A 17190-nucleotide genomic window follows, 5' to 3' on the forward strand; every position below is an offset into this window, starting at 1 on the left:
TTCAGTGTCAGAAATTATGTCTGAATTACTTCTGTGAATATTATTTAGTAATATGCCTGCAGATCCGTTCAGTATGAAAGGCTTAAAATCAGATGATTAGTCAGAGGTTTCTTAAAATCAAAATTTCAAGAGTTAACAAGCGAAATGTAGGAAAAAACTCTATTGTTAGCATTGGAATACATATTTTCACATAAAAGAATTTAAGATCAATTTTTCTTTCCTGCAGGAAAAAAGAAGGATTTCCTCATTGTTAAATGTTATCTTTCAGTCAGGAAAACAACAATGCAAGACAGTCTGCTTTGGCACAGGGACAGTTCCACAAAGAGACATTCTAATAGAGGAACTGAGCAAAGTAGTTTATGCTAAGAATATTATTCAGTTACCATAGAGGTACCTGGAAAACTCCCACTAATTTCAAGAAGAGTTTAATTTGGGTGTATGTTTACAGATGGTTGCCGAGAGGTTTGATTAAGGAAAAAAAACAGTAGAAAAATGTATTTAATCCAAATGCCACTAGATGGGGAACACAATTGTATTCTCTAGTAAAAGGGAAACTTAATTACTACATAATTTCAACTGAAAAAGAATTAATTAAAATACATTAAATATGTAGGAAACATATTAAACAAGTGCAGTACATATAATCATAATGTGCCCAATTTACAGGTCATTTACAGCTCGCTAAAGATATTTTTTAAAGTGTTTTTAGAGAATATTTAGAAACAAGTTTAACAGAGTAAGACACTTCACAGGAGTTGTACCCATAGACCATATCAAACCAAACACACAAGACAATTTCCTGATGCCTACACTCTCCTAACAGGTTGCCTTCCATTTATCACTGTGTTCCAGCTTACATACAGTACTCAAAGTACATCTGATCAAAATTGACTGGCATCTGCCGGCTATGTCATTTTTTTCCTTCCTTTTATTATTTGAACTAGCACATATAGCAGTCCCATACAGAAAACAGTTACTACCAATTATTTTGTACATTTTACAAAGTAAGTTTCGTAGCTCCCACATGCAGATCACATGCAGGAAGTAATCGTCACCTAATACCAGGCATACTCTTTCACCCCAACTCTCTCACCTGCACACCACACACGCACACGCACAGAGCCCAGAATTGTGTCTGAGATGGGAGAACTATAATCATTACCAAAAATACTGTATGCCCGTAAGTAAAGCTTAAGATTTTTTTTTAAAAAAAGAGCAATAGGTTCAATGCTGCACTAAAATTGTAGACAAAACCACATTGTAACATCCTCTGAATAATGTAATATACTGTAAAATCCCGTCAAATATTATTTCAATCCCAGCCATTGGTTGATGAGCTGGATCTAATGGTTCGACCATCAGAAAAGGAATCCAAGTTCCTTGCCAAGAAGTCTGAGATAACACCACAGTGTGAAAATATGGCCTTCCATTTATTTTTCTCCACTGTAAGCAGTGAACATCTTTCATTCATATTCAGTAAGGAAGTACTCCCCAGGCATCCAAACCTCACACCCTGATTCCAGTTTGAGATTTGATTATCTACCTTAATCCCATTAGACACTGATCTTTTAAACAGCAGGCAAATTGCTGACAAAACGCCACCAAGAACATTAAAATTCCATTCACAGGGGGAATTTAATATTACAATTAGTTGCAGTAGCAACATAAGCATTGTAATTGTTTAGATTTATTTACCTACTGAGTGAGAATTAAAAAATGTTGAAGGAAATATCAAGAGCAATTGTTCTATAAATGAAAAAATGGAGGAGGAAAGCAAAACAATTTCAATTTCTAACTAAGAGGAGTAAATTTCATTTGCTTCTAACTCAGGTGATTTTGATAACTTTAGTCTAGTTAATAGAAAATGAGACTTTTTGCTCCTCTGCATAAATTAAATAAATGCATTTCTTTTAGAGTTATGTTTCTCAGTAACAATCCCTTAAAGAATTGTGTGGTATAAGGAAATCTGAAGTTTTCCATCATATGGGGAATCAACCTGATGGCAGATGCCTAAGGCCCTTTTACAAAACCAACGGTACAGGAGGGGATCTCATTTCTGCTTCCATTTACTGAATCCCTTTATCCGAAGATAGGTGCATCCAGCCCTACCTCTTTCCTGCCAGATGTTTGCCTAATCCATTTGAAACAGCCTCTAATGATAAGGATTCCACAGTCTTCTGAAGCAACCAGTTTTGGTGCTTCATTCTCTTTACTACTTGACTTGTCTCCCTAACATCTAACCTAGATCTCTCTGGCTACGGTTTAGGTCATGACCTCTTTTTCTGTCCATCATGGTTATGGACAGCACATTTCTCCTTCCTCTGTGCATATTTGAAGGTCATCATGCTGAAATGATGGAATGGGCAGACAATAACCTCTTGAAGCTCAACAAAGGCAAATGCAATGTCCTGCCCCTGAGGGAGAGTTCCTTCATACATCAGCCCAGTCTGGGGCCCAGCTGGCTAGATTGCAACTCTACAGAACGGCACTTGGCAATCCTGGTGGATAATGCCTTGAAAATGAGTTCATCCTTTGTTTTTCTAGTCAACTCTTTCTGTAGATGTGTTTGTATATAAAAAGGAGTTAGTGAGAAGACATAGCTGACTTTTCTGGGAGGTGCACAGTGGAAGAACAGTCAACAGATAGGAAGTTGAACATGGGAAACTCCAGCTGGGCATACAGACAATTCTTCCCCATGAGAGTGTTTCAACACTGAAAGAGGTTACCCAGAGAGGTTATGAAATTTCCATTCCTGCAGGTTTTGAAACCTCAGCTGGACAAGGCCCCCAGTGACCTGACAAATTTAGCCCTGCTCTGAGCATTTCAGATAGGAATATGAAATTCTAATAATAAACCTCATCCAACTAGTAACAAGTGAATTAACATCCAGAAAATCCAAATGGTTTTAAAGGAGACACATAATATTAACACACTGGAAAGCAAACTAAAAATGGATAGGCCAAGAGCCTTCTAACATGCTGAACAAATGTACAGAATTCAAATACTTCAGTACTACAAAAATTTACCAACACATACAAATTTCAAGGTATTTTATTCATAATGCACAATGTGCCTTGTGACATTAGTTTATAGCTGTACCTTCTATGCATGCAAGCCATTCCTGCACACTTTTCTATGAAATATCTTCCAATTCTGCAAAAGGGAGGGAAAATACTGTCAACATATTGTGTCATTATATTCAAGATTCTGTTTTTAAAAAAAGTCACACTGAATTTGAAAAAAAAAAAAATCCTAGAGTTGTTAAAAATCCCAATTTTATTCTCCCTATTAAAAAGAGAGAGAGAGATTTTTAATCACTTCTTTGCTTTTGTGTGGCAATTGTTTTTTTTTCCTTCCTTATTTTGCTGTGTTTAAAGACTAGCTACTTTGGTAATGAGCATCCATGCAAACAAGTGGAAAATGTAGTAGCTGGAATTCACAAAAGCATGCATAAGTGTGTGCAAGTATGAACATAAGAATACACATTCACAGTGATGAGAGTTAGTAAGCCATCTTTAGGGGGAGTAGTAAAGTGAACAATAAAATACTCAATAAATTATATATATCTACATTATTTTTCAGACTTTTTTCTGAGAAGAAACAGCATTTTGGACCTGGTGTATTAACTCTTCAGAAGAAAGTCTTAATTTCATCCCTGTTTTTTCTACTCAGCCTTTCTGAAGATGTACATTGATACTACAACCCCCCTACTGTACTGTAGAATTCCAATTCCATATGTGAAAGATTTTTTTGTTTGTTTGTTTCCTGCATGTGTCTTTGGGTTAGGATGGGTGGCTATTTATTTTTATTCAATGTTTTCACTACTACAGGAGGGGAAAAAAGGAGGAAATTGAATATGGGTGTAAAAGAACATGAGAGATTTTATTCTGAACTGCACAGATTATTTTGTTGTGTCTATTCTGAATTGTATTTTACCAGACCTGCAGTAAGATAAAGGAAAAATCCAGCATGCAGTCTCTTCCTCTTGTTAATATTTTAAAAGATACATATTGTACAGATGAGCCAATCAGGCTTATATCCCTTCCACAGAAAATCCTTTCTGATCATAACAAGCAATTTAAGATTAAAATATAAGAAAGATCTGCATCACTGCCATTAGTGACCACTGCTGACCAGAACTGACAAGCACCGGATAGGCAGACATTTGCTGCCCTCTTTTGGAACATGTAAGTGAAGGTTCAGCAGGAGACTCAATGTGGTTTTGTTTTTATCAAATGTTTCCCTTTGCCACATTGCTCACAATCAATGGATTTTTAGTCAACTACTTGGCTTACTGAATTAAAAATTCATTGTTGGGTTAGGCAGTTAAACCTCCACCAAAACAAAAAATTTTTTCTGAGATGGATTTTTCTAGTACATGTGGATACACTGAATACATTTTTTCATAACTGAGTAACTGAGCATTTATTTTAGTGGATAACTCTCATATATTTTCTTGTAATTTTAATAAAAGAGTTTTTATGCAAATGTGTGGAGTAAAGTGTCCTTGAAAAAAATAATAGAGTTGGTCTTTCTGTTATCATAGAAAAAAGAATTCATGAAGAATGGTAATATCTCTTTATTCATAATAACTCTTTATTCATTATTTATTCCTTATTTATTCTGCCTTCACTTTGACCTGACAGAGGTGTCACTGAATATTAGAACTAATAAACTAAGAATCAAATGAGATGCAGTATAAAATTATAATCTGAAATACTACAGAAGTGTAAGTAGCTTATCAAAATTGTCATCACCTACAAACACAGCAAAGAAATTATCAGCAAACTCTGAGAGACCCTAACTGGGGTATTAGGACAATAGAAACAGGATATAATATCCATCAAGGTCATCAGAACTGTATTAGAAAAAATGGCTGTTTAAAAAGAAAGCAAGAAGAAGTGTTTTGAAGCAGTTATGTTGCTAAATTAAGGAGCTTCTGCTAAGCAGGACAGATTGCTAAAGATAACATTATTGTATGCACAAAGAAAAGTCCATTTATGCTACAAACAACCGCTGTTCAGAGAGGTTAATCTCTGCCAATGATTTTTTTAAAATCATGATTGTAAAAGACAGACACCATTTTCACTACCATTTAAACTTTTGGACAGGAAAACACCAAGGAAATCAAATGAACCATTTTTATTCTTAATAAATACCATCCTATACCATTTTCATACACAATAATTCTTTCAATGATATGCTTTAATGAATGTGCTATGTAGTAAAAACAGAACATGGCAATTCCTATTGTCAAACTCTCTATAAAGGCAATTATGAATTCACTAAAATCAATTCTCTATGCTACATAACAGGTCTCAACCCTGAAACCAGATCCTGAGTTGGATATTCTCCATGTCTAGGTAGTAACTGTTGGACTTCCATGCAATGCCTGTTTTATGTCTAGAACAGGCTCTATCAACCTCCAAATTCAAATTCTGATAGGAGTTTAAAATTTGTATCTATCTCATTTGTGATCTGGCTGGTTCTGTGTCAGAGAATACAGTTACTGGGCTGTGAGAGTCTGGAATGAATTATATTGCTTGGTGTGATTCCTGTCATTGAGACTACTAAAGCAATTTAAATGTTGATAATGTTTTATCAACATCATCAGATATGAAGAAGAGGATTTTAAGTGACTGTGTATCTTTTAGAAGGTAACTATATGGTGACAGATTTGAAACATTCAGTGCAATGGCTCTACAGCTCCAATTCAGTGAAGTATCATTAAACAAAGCACTTATATAGTACCTTTCTAAAACAGGGCTTACTTCCTAGAGAGGAAGTTACAAAGATACACAGGACTTTAAAGCTTGCTTGGATTATAAACAGTGTTGAAGTATTTCTTCTCCATTACTTACCTGTTTATTAAGCTTTCAGCTTTCCAATCTGAATCTTTTGGCTGTAAAATACAAAATTACAGTGATACATTACATGTTTTTGCAGTATAAATATATCTCTCATTGCTTAGAAAGACCCAGGAGCCACATCAACACTTACAATTACTCTGTCATTTTCCTTGTTGATTCTGGACTTAGTGGAATTAACAGTGTATTTTTCTGTCCACCTTAAAAATTTTGAACCATCTTGTCTCTTTTACTTTTTTTTTTTTTTTTTTTCCACAGTCTTTTTTGTAGTTCTCAGTAATCAGGCTTAAACTTGAACATCCATCTCCACATTGAGACTATCCCTAAGATGGTCTTTTGGGAAACCTGAAGCATATTTTTATTGCCCACTACGTTGCTGTTAACGGTGTTTACTTGCTACTCTTGGTATTGTGTGCATAAACACAGGAGCAGAAGCAATCCTGATCAAAATATATAAGGCCATTGACAGTACAGGGCTTTAACAAAACAGCGGATTATCGTACTTCTTGCACAGTGCTTCCACTTCTGCACTGGAAACCCCCAAAGAAACTCTCTAAAGAAACCACTCCATAGATTTGTGTAGATAAATCCAATGTATCTACTACACATGACACTACACATGGAGTCCTATATTCCTCTTCATACACTGAGATATTTTTTTTCTGTTTTGACAAAAAAGTATGTATTTCAGGCTGAATAATTTTTTTTTAAGGGAGGCTGTTTCAGCTTGTTTTAGACTTGTAACCCAGCGTCATGCGCATTGTTCACAGAAGCATTCAGAGAACACTGGATGAATCTCTGTTATTGTCTTTAGAAACGCAGTGAATAATGTTAGTCTAAGCCTACCAAGTAAAAAAGTGCATTTCACCTACCACAAACGTGCTTCTGTCTGATTCTGATCTAATTCTTGAAGTCAACAGAAAATTCCCCTACAGTAAGAGAAATCTAACTTGTTTAAGTGGAGCCTGCAATGATTTATCAGTCTGTCAGCAGCCAATATTAGAATTCTACTGAAGCAGATTTATCAGATGCTATAATAGAAGACAATTTTTTTTTAATGTTTTACTTCCCCTTCACCTGCAGTACAGAAATTTGAAAACTTTCTCAGCCATAACTAGAGTGTAATTTCTGCCAGTGGTGCTTCCAAATATGCAATCAGTCATTGTCATCCATAAACTATGATGACTCTAGAAAGTGGTATATTGGGAAGATAGTTTAGGAGCCACAGCACTGACAATCTTGGACAATAGATCATTACAATGTCCTTCAAGGCCATAAATGGAATGTCTCATCTACTGTCTCTACAATTCCCCATGTAGCTATTCAGCTGAACTGATTTTGATAAAGAATTTGTATAGGTGGCATTAGAGTTTCCATAAAAGTTCTTAATAGCTTATGTTAGAGTGGCTGTTACTAACCCTATTTTGAACAGATCTTTCCAGCTATACCTGCAAAATTCACAGTTACACAGCTACATTTGTAAAAAAGCCTACTTTTGTGTTTGCATATAAAATCTGAGTGTATGTATTTCTACAATTAGGGATTTGTGGTTTTTCCTAGAGCAATAATGAACATCATAATTACAGCGACAGCATCTACAGCTAGAATAGACTTACTATTAACCTGACATTCAGATTTTATCTTCATTCGTCCATTGGCCAAATATAACATGAAACTTTTTAAACATGTAATAACTATTATACGATAAAATTATATTTTTAGTTCTGTAGTGTGTTTTAAAGCTTTCCCTGTTCCTATCAAGAGCTTGCTTCCCCCACCCACCCACCCATCCAAAGAGGTTAATTGGCTTCACAGCTGAATTTACTTAAACCATAAACTGCTTGCTGCCTGATTACTATTCAACAGCAACCAGATTTCAGAATTCACACAGACGTAAGGACACCATACATAACTATAAACTTGCACCACCTTAGCTCTTTGAGTAACGTGTGTTCATACCTTGAGGGTCGTGCCTTTTAGTAGTCACAATAACCTGACAGAAGTGAAAAGGACACATATAGTGCACTTGCAAGGGACACATGATGACTGTCGTTTCATCACATGTGCAGTAGGAGCCGTATCTCTCTCCAGAGATCTTCAAGGGTTTAGGATAATAGGAAGGCAAAGAGAGACAGAGAGAGGGGAACCACAGCTGTCAGCTTTTTTATTTTCAGTTCTAGTTTTCTTAAGGGGTTTAAAACTGTCACTATGATCAAAAGCTTAGCACTTAAGACAGCCCCGAGGCAGCCAAATGAGAGCAATGTTTTCATGTTTAGTGCCTCCTATCAGTTCATAATATAGAGGTTGCCTACCACTTCCACCATTGCAGCATGTCCTAATTGGGTGTAACGGATTGTATCGGGTTTGTGTGGCAAGGTTTTGGTAGTGGAGGGGCTACAGGGGTGGCTTCTGTGAGAAGCTGCTAGAAGCTTCCCCTGTGTCTGATAAAGCCAATGCCAGCCGGCTCCAAGACGGACCTGCCGCTGGCCAAGGCCAAGCCCACCAGTGATGGCGGTAGCACCTCTGGGATAACAGATTTAAGAAGGGGGAAAAAAGTTGCTGCGGCACAGAAAACTGCAGCCGGAGAGAGGAGTGAGAACATGTAAAAGAAATGACCCTGCAGACCCCCAGGTCAGTGAAGAAGGAGGGGGAGGAGGTGCTCCAGGCGCCGGAGCAGAGATTCCCCTGCAGCCTGTGATGAAGACCATGGTGAGGCAGGCTGTCCCCCTGCAGCCCAGGGAGGTCCATGGTGGAGCAGATCTCCACCTGCAGGCCATGGAGGACCCCACGCCGGAGCAGGTGGGTTCCCAAAGGAGGCTGTGACCCCATAGGAAGCCCGTGCTGGAGCAGGGTCCTGGCAGGACCTGCGGCCCCGTGGAGAGAGGAGCCCACGCTGGAGCAGGTTTTCTGGCAGGACTTGTGACCCTGTGGGGGACCCACGCTGGAGCAGTCTGTGCCTGAAGGACTGCAGCCTGTGGAAGGGACCCATGCTGGAGCAATTAATGAACTGCAGCTTGTGGGAAGGACTCACACTGGAGAAGTTTGTGAAGGACTGTCTCCCATGGGAGGGACCCCACTCTGGAGCAGGGGAAGAGTGTGATGAATCCTGCCTCTGAGGAGGATGAAGCGACAGAGACAACATGTGATGAACTGACTACAAACCCCATTCCCTGTCCCCCTGCACCACTGCGGGGATGAGGTGGAGAATTCAGGAGTGAAGTTGCGCCCGGGAAGGAGGGAGGGGTGGGGGAAAGGTGTTTTAAGATTCGGTTTTATTTCTCATTACCCTACTCTGGTTTGATTGGCAATAAATTAAGTTGATTTTCCCCAAGTCGAGTCTGTTTTGCCCATGACAGTAATTGATGAGTGATCTTTCCCTGTCCTTACCCTGATCCACAAGCCTTTTGTTATATTTTTTTCTCCCCTGTCTAGCTGAGGGGGATGAGTGACAGAGCGACTTTGGTGGGCACCTGGTGTCCCACCAGGATCAACACACCACACGGATATTAGCAAATGTGTGTGCCATCAGATTTCCTACAAACCTTCCTTTTGTATCTGCCCATTAAAAATATGTGAAAATATATGCCAGTATACTTCAGAATACAATTTACATCTACATAACCTCCAAATGTCTAGTTCCATCCAGCTGTACTCTGCAAAGGAAAATTCACAGGACTGTGTGTTCCTCTAATCCAGGAGAGAATTGTACCCACACCATTGGTTGCTATTCCAGTCCCTCTGTATTGGCAACCCGTCTGGCTTAGAAAATTTACCTGCTGACCGTCCTGCTTTGAAACACAACTATCCACCTACATATCAAGCTGCATCTGGATATAAATCATAGCTTATGCTAAAGGTGCCATCCAGGCATGTTACAGGATAAAGTCTCGGAGACATTTGCTGATGCTGTTTCTAAGAACTCTTCATAAAAGTTGTTATTTTGCAGTTTCATATTGAGTGCTACTCACTCTGACAGGGTTCAAGACAAAACTCATATTTAAATAGCAGCAAATCATCTATCTATGTTCTTTTACTGCAACCAAACATAAAACAAGAAAGATGGATAAGTGGGAAAACATTGATTTTTCTCTTGGGCTTTTTGGCTTGTATTTCTACAAGAAAAAATATGGGTTTAGGACAATATTCCCAAAAAGCAAAAGTTTTCATTTGCCTCTGAAGTAAATGCTTTCAGCCAGAGGGGAAAAACAAGCTGAGAAAATGACTACTATCAAGAATTTCCTCTGCATACAATTCTTCAGAAAAATATGACGTCCAATATTTAAAATTCTTAAAAGGGTATAACCTTTCACCAATATCATAAATGTTCTGAGGAATCTTCCTTGAAGAAGTTTTAAAAAGGAGAAAATTACAGGCAGCCAGTTTTAACATGCTTGTACTTCAGGGAACTTTTGAGTACATCTTGACTACATTGTTACTGCTTGGAAAGCTTCTTCATCAGAAGCCATAGAACATGCACCCCATGGAGCAGACAAAGTAGTATGTATTCACCTCTCTGATGGCATTACCCATGGTCTAGCTTTGGCCACTCACCTCCTGGGTCATTCTGAACAAATCAATTCCTTGTTTTCCTCCTTTTCTATAAAACAGAGACAACAACATTACCTCCTTTGGGAAGCTCTCCAGCATCTCCTGATGGCAGAGGGATTGTTATGTTGTAACTTACACCCTAATCAGAACTTGGATTAATTTTTTATTGATTCCCAGTGAAAGTAGCTGTTTGGGATTTCCAGCTTTCTTTCCAACATTCTTTCAAATTTCAAGATACTTATGCTGAATCAGATAATACATCTTTCTGTATGTCTGTACAGCACCCAGTACTGAGATATTTCCAACCTGATGGAGTACAACAGGGAGCATAACAGTAACACATAAGTTTAGAGATCATTTTTGCAGTACCATATTAGGGAAGAAAACTGTTCTTCAGACTGCTGATTTTCAGAGTAATTGTTGCTCAAACAGAGCAGGCTTTCCCATTTCAGAGAGATGCTTAACCCCTGCTTGGAACCACAGTTTGGATCATGATGGCCTTTTGTCAGCATAAAAATCCTAGAATCACTGTGTGAAAACTGTTGGTGAAAAGGAAATTACAATAATTGAGGTGCAATGTCTGTTTCAATGCCATTTGATTTTCTGGTTGTATGCATTTGCTAGAGCTAAGTGTTGTGGTACCTTGCGTCCTTATTGGTTTATTTCTGTCATGACTTGTTAGTTGTGATGTGATATAACAAATTGTGGCACAGTAGCCCAGTATAATCCAGTGAAACATGGTACATAGGAAACTTCACTGAAGTGCTCCTTTTCCCTTCTGCAAAGCTCAGACCATCTGACACCCTGAGCCATCTCAACTTGAATAAGTAGATGATGCAAGGCAAATGGATCTCTAATGTTTTTGCAGGATTTGAAAATGGAAGTACATTATTCTAATTCTACATAGACATCCAGAAAAATTAAACCATGAGGTAGTACAAGACAAACTGTAAAACTTCCACCTTGTTGGAGAAGTTATGTCAGAGAATTTTCTTGTAATCTGTGGTCTTAGACTGACTTTATACAAACTTTGAACTAACCAATAACATGAGAGAAAAGCTCTGAGCCTGTCTTTTCTGGGCTCCATCATGCTAAACCACAAATATTTCTTAATAAAATAACTTTTAAAAAATCAGTCAAATTATATAGTTACCAATTTAACAAGGCCTCATAAATCCACAGCTTTGACATAACTGTGTGAGTAAATGAGTGACATAACTGTCATATCCTTTGAATTAAACTTCTTATGAGAGTATATCAAACTTCTAGTAATTTTAATAAAGTACCAAGAGGCTTATGTATTTTCAGTTGATTCAAAATAAAACTATGGCTTGGTAAATCTGGGCACAGTTGCCTGCTCTGCTCAAAATTCAAGACATGTAGGCTGTCGGTGCTTCAGTTCTCCATTGTTAAAATGGAAGTAAAAGTCTCTGCTGTTGTTGTCAGGATAAGTAGGGTCTAAAGGACCATAATTTCATACTACTTGGTGCAGCCCCAATTGCTCTGAACAATGTGCCCTTAGTGTCAGATGGCAAGGAATGAACTCCTGCATAGCAGTGCTCAGCCTCTCCCTTGCAGAATCGTTCTACCAGACTGCATGGTTGAGGGAGTTACATAAAATCATAGCGTGGCCTACTTAAAAATCAAAGCCAGGTCTTATTTAGGTCTAGCATTTGCAAGCCAGCTGGCATGTAGCTCTTAAGCATTGACAAAATACAGCTGTGTCTCTCACCATTGAACACCATGAAGCTGTTCTTTCTCTACTTTTTCCAAGTCCTAAGTGATTGATCCTAGCAAACCTAGGATCTGTATTGCAATTCCCTTTTTTCCCACTTCTATTAATTAATTCTGATATTGATTAATTTGAGTTTGATACTTAGATTTGGTAAGAAGAAAAACACAAGGGAAACAATATTCTTACTTCTTTCCTTATGGACAGGGTCAGCTATTTATTCTTCAAACATTCAGCATGGCATTTCCTTAATTTTCAAGAACACATTTGGATCTCGTTATTGAATGCAACCATCAGTTATAAACAATTATTTTAAAAGCACTTCTTTATTATGATTTATGATTTTTATAGTGTCATACACAGATCAAGATCTTACTGTGCTCAGGACTGCAGAAATTTACCACAAAAAGGTGACATTTGTGTATGCACAATTGCAAGATATATAAAGATGGAATTTGTTTCTAAACTTATTCAAAATCTTCCATTACAAACTTGTCCTTTTGTAATCCTCTGTGAAAGGGCTCTTCATTTCAATTCCCACAGTCTGAAAGCATCCTGGACATGTCAATTGAGTGAAGAAGTGCTCATGTTAGCATTCTAGACAAGAAGAAGTCTATACACACGTTTTGTATGTAAGTTGAAAGCAATGTGATGTGCATTAGAGTACAAATTCTAATGAAATTGTGAAGTTTAAATCTATTATATCTGGAAAATACCCAGGGTATGTATGAAAGCCCTTTATCCCTATTCATTAATATTACTGCAGTAGTCTGTGGTCTAAAAAGTCCGTGCTGATGGTTCAGACCCTCTTCGTGCAAGGCACTGTACATCCAGTACTGTAAAAGCTTCCAGTGGAGACATGTGAGAAGCTACTGGCAATGCTATAGACTACAATAAAAGACAAAATGGGAGAACTGGAATAGGAGCTTTAAAGAAAGAATATTGTGTCATGTGGCCCAACTGTAAAATAGAAAAATTGCATGTAATTATTTCCCAAGCTGAGTGTGATGATGTGAAAGGGAAGAACTAATGATGATGCACTCCGCTTGTTAGAGGTTTTTCCTTCCAGGAGCTCAAGGTTACAAGAAGTGCTCTTCACTTGGATTATTTTTTTTTCCTTCCTTCCACTAGAAATGTGATGGTTACAAATAAATTCTGTACACAGGAAGTTAATAACACTCTAAAGACATTGTGAAATAATTTTAGTTACTAATGCCAGACATACAGTCTTGGCAATATTTTTTTCCTGACTTCAAGCATCCTGTATTGATTGATTAATTATTCTACCAATGAACTAACAAATATTGACCTTATAGAGTTGAGCAGCATTTAGCCAAAAGTCAGTAATCTACATCGATCACTTAATGGAACATCAAAGCTCAGCATCTCTGACAGTTTTATGTCATTCAGCAAAAATCTGTCTATGCTTTGATGATACCTTGACCTTTCTTATTGGGCATCCTTGGCAGAAAACTAAAACAATAATAAAATTAAACCTGTGGATAATGCTTTGTTATCTGGAGTGAAACAATCACTGCTACAGGGTGCTCCCTGCAGATTTACCTACCAGCAGGGGTAGCATTTCTTTTTCAAGCTAAAAATATCATTTTCTAGTTATATGATCAGGCAGCATGATAGACAAATGTAATTTTACCACATCAGAGTATTAGCAAAAAGGTAAGGAGAAAACACTGGTATATGTATTTTAAAAAAAAAAAAAAAAAAAAAAAACACCAAAACCCACAACTTCAGAATAGGACTGTGAAGCCTCCAGCCCTCTAAATGGCTAGGGATCTGTCTATGCAGCTGTCACAGCAGCAATTCAATTCAGCTTTGTCTGTGCATAAGAGCTATTAGTAACATCCCTGATGAGGTACACAGAACACCCTTGCTAAGCTTATTTACCCTGCTTCTGGGGTGTTTTCCACCTCTAAACCTAGCTAATGTGCATTTTCACACACAGTGAACATTGCAATCACTTATGACTGCAACCATAGACATACCCTGAGGGGATTGGTGGGGTGCAATAGCAGCTGAATGGGAAAGGTTTCTCACACAGCTTCCCACTCCGGAGCAGCAGTGTCCAGAGCCTTCACTCTACATTAGTGCCTAGCACCTCAAGCCAGCTCACCTCACCTTTTCAAGGCAACTCATTGCCAGTCATTGGGGTTGTGAAATACCAGTAGCTACTCCAACATTATTATAGTCAGGAGTAAACTTCATGCCCACACAAAGTAAATTTGTTCTGCAACTAGCCCTGGGTGACAGGAGGAATAGTACATTGACAAAGAAAGCATCAAAGTTAAACTGGGATAGAAGGAGAAGATGGAGGATTATCACCTTCATTATTTTAACCCCAGCAACTGACGTGAGCTATTTATAGCTCCGTGGGCCCATGATACCTCAGGTCATCAGAGAAGAGATGCAACATATAGATGGGCTTGTGATCGAGGGGTGGGCTTCATCATGGACATTGTCATGCAGGTTATCCATGAATGTGAAACATCTGCTGCAATTAAGCAAGCCAAGTGGCTAAAACCCCTGTGGTATGGAAGGTAATGACTGAAATATAAATGTGGGGAGGCCTGGCAGATTGACTACATTACACTCCCACAAACCTGCCAAGGCAAGCACCATGTGCTTACAATGGTGGAAACAACCACCGGATGGCTGGAAACATATCTGTGCCCCATACCACTGCCCGGAACACTATCCTGGGCCTTGAAGAACAAGTTTTGCAGCAACGTGGCACCCCAGAAAGAATCAAATCGGACAACAGGACTCACTTGTGAAACAACCTTACAGACACCTGGGCCAAAAAGCATGGCATTGAGTGGGTATATCACATCCCATATCACTCACTGGCCTCCAGAAAAATCGAATGATACAGTGGACTGCTGAAAACAACACTGAGAGCAATGGGGGTGGGACTTTCAAACATTGGGATACACATTTAGCAAAGGCCACCTGGTTGGTTAATACTAGAGGATCTGCCAATTGGGCTGGCCCCGCCCAGCCAAGACTTCCACATACTGTAGAAGGGGATGAAGTCCCTGTAGTGCGCATGAGGAGTATGTTAGGAAAGACAGTCTGGGTTAGTCCTCCCTCAAGCAGAGGCAAACCCATTCAAGGAGTTGTTTTTGCTCAGGGACCTGGGTACACCTGGTGGGTGATGCAGAAGGATGGAGAAGTTCGATGTGTACCTCAGGGAGATTTGATTTTGGGAGAGAATAGCCAGTGAATTGGGCTGTATAATATTTAACTGCTAAATAACCTGCAAATGCATATCATTAAATCTATAGTGGCTATACACCATATCAAGGGTGTTCCAGTAAGAACTACCCAAATGACTGAAGGATGGACTTTGAAACTGAGCCAAGTGCAACAGTGATGGAACTTGAACTGGCGCCCAGTGATTTCCTCAAGACCAACCTCTTCAGCCTGCAGACCAAGAGCATGGGTTCTATCAAATATACCAGCTGCAAGCTCCAGAGACAGTATGTAACAATCCAACACCACACACCATGTCTCCTATGTTGAAGGACTGTTACAACAGATGGAGCCCCAAAGTCATGGACTAAATAAAATCAATGGACACATTGGAGGGATGGCCCATAGACTAAGGGAATGCTATTTGTATGGGGGTTGTCCATATACACATATATATACATATATATATCTCAAAGACAAGGAAAGTGGTGGTGATTAATTGGAAAATGTAGGATCTGGGCATGATGTAGATGGTATAGAATAAGCGGTGGATAATGTCCTGAGTTCAGTGGGGATAGAGTTAATTCTCACAGGAACCTGGGAGGGAGCACAGACAGGGCAGCTGACCTGAACTAGCCAAGGAGCTATTCCATACCATGTGACATCATGCTCCGTATATAAATGGGGAGCAGGTTGGGGGCAGTGCTCGGCTTTCAGCAGGGGAAATGGCAGAGCATCATGTTCCGGGTGGTGAGCAGTTGCACTGTGCATCACTCATTTTGTATATACTTTTATTAGTACCATTGTTGTTGTTGTAACTTCTCTTTTTGTGTTGTCCCAGTAAATTGTCCTTATCTCAACCCACGAGGTTCCAGTTTTTTTCTTTTCTCCTTTCTGGTTCTCCTCCCCATCCCATCAGAGCGGGGCGGGAAGGAGTGAGCAAGCAGCTGTGTGGTGCTTTGTTACTGGCTGGGCTGCAAACACGACAGTCCTTTTTGGTAGTAGTTCCTCCCCTTGCAAGAAACAGGTCTAGAAAATCCCCTTTTTCTAGTTTTCCCAGAGGACTCACTCTAATCTCCTTGTCTTTATTATTCAAGTACCACTTGCCTAGAGCAAGGTGCTGTAGAAAGCACCTTGGGAACTGGCATTTACTTACCTAAGTAACTCACGAGAGACAGGTGAGAGGTGCCCTCCATGATCTGAAACCTATTGCTTCACTAGGCTGATTTACAGGCAAAACTAGGCCAGCTATCCCTGCCCCTAACTTTCAAAACTGTTCTTTTGATCCCAATCTAAAAGGGTCAATATACATCATAGTGATGGCTCCGGCTTAATACTGTTGCAGAAATAAATATGTAAGTAGGGTCCATCTGAGTTGTGAGAACGGTTAGAGTTCTACAGAAAGCCAAAAGAGACAAAGCAAAGACTCTTCAGTCCCAAAGCTTGGGAAGGTTCTATGATCACAACAGTCTGGGAGTAGAGAGTCCCAATTCAGCTCCACTAAAGATGGTGCTAGCATAACTCAAGACTGTTACCACAGAGGTGCCTTAATGATAGTTATTTCTTATTCACTAACACAGTAATTCATAGTTCAAATTCTGTTTAATTGTTTCACTGGGATGTCACATGGAAGACCCTCGTTTTGGTGAAATCTTTCCTTTCTACTAACGTTAAGCTGCACCCAGGTTGGTTTTTGTCTTTGAATGACTGCTTTTCACTGATCAATCTTCTTTTCTCTTTTCTAGATGCATTGGTGATGATTTCAAATATTTTGCCAAGACTACATTTTTAGCTGGTTGCCAACTAAACTACATGCATGAGTTACCATGAGAA

The 17190-nt window shown here is 39.0% G+C and overlaps 1 long non-coding RNA gene across 5 annotated transcripts in view; it reads right to left on the reverse strand.

Moving 5' to 3' along the window:
- Positions 1-3041: 3041 nt before the first annotated feature.
- The window catches only part of LOC142026816 (uncharacterized), a 95428-nt gene continuing 81279 nt past the window's right edge, over positions 3042-17190 (reverse strand). For all 5 annotated transcript variants that reach the window (XR_012648923.1, XR_012648922.1, XR_012648924.1 and 2 more), the window contains 2 exons: positions 5862-5902; positions 3042-3153 (listed from right to left, as the gene is read on the reverse strand). This is a non-coding gene — a long non-coding RNA (uncharacterized LOC142026816). The remainder of the gene's footprint in view (positions 3154-5861; positions 5903-17190) is intronic.

Source organism: Buteo buteo, chromosome Z (assembly GCF_964188355.1).
Source record: "Buteo buteo chromosome Z, bButBut1.hap1.1, whole genome shotgun sequence".
Classification (NCBI taxonomy): Eukaryota; Metazoa; Chordata; class Aves; order Accipitriformes; family Accipitridae; genus Buteo; species Buteo buteo.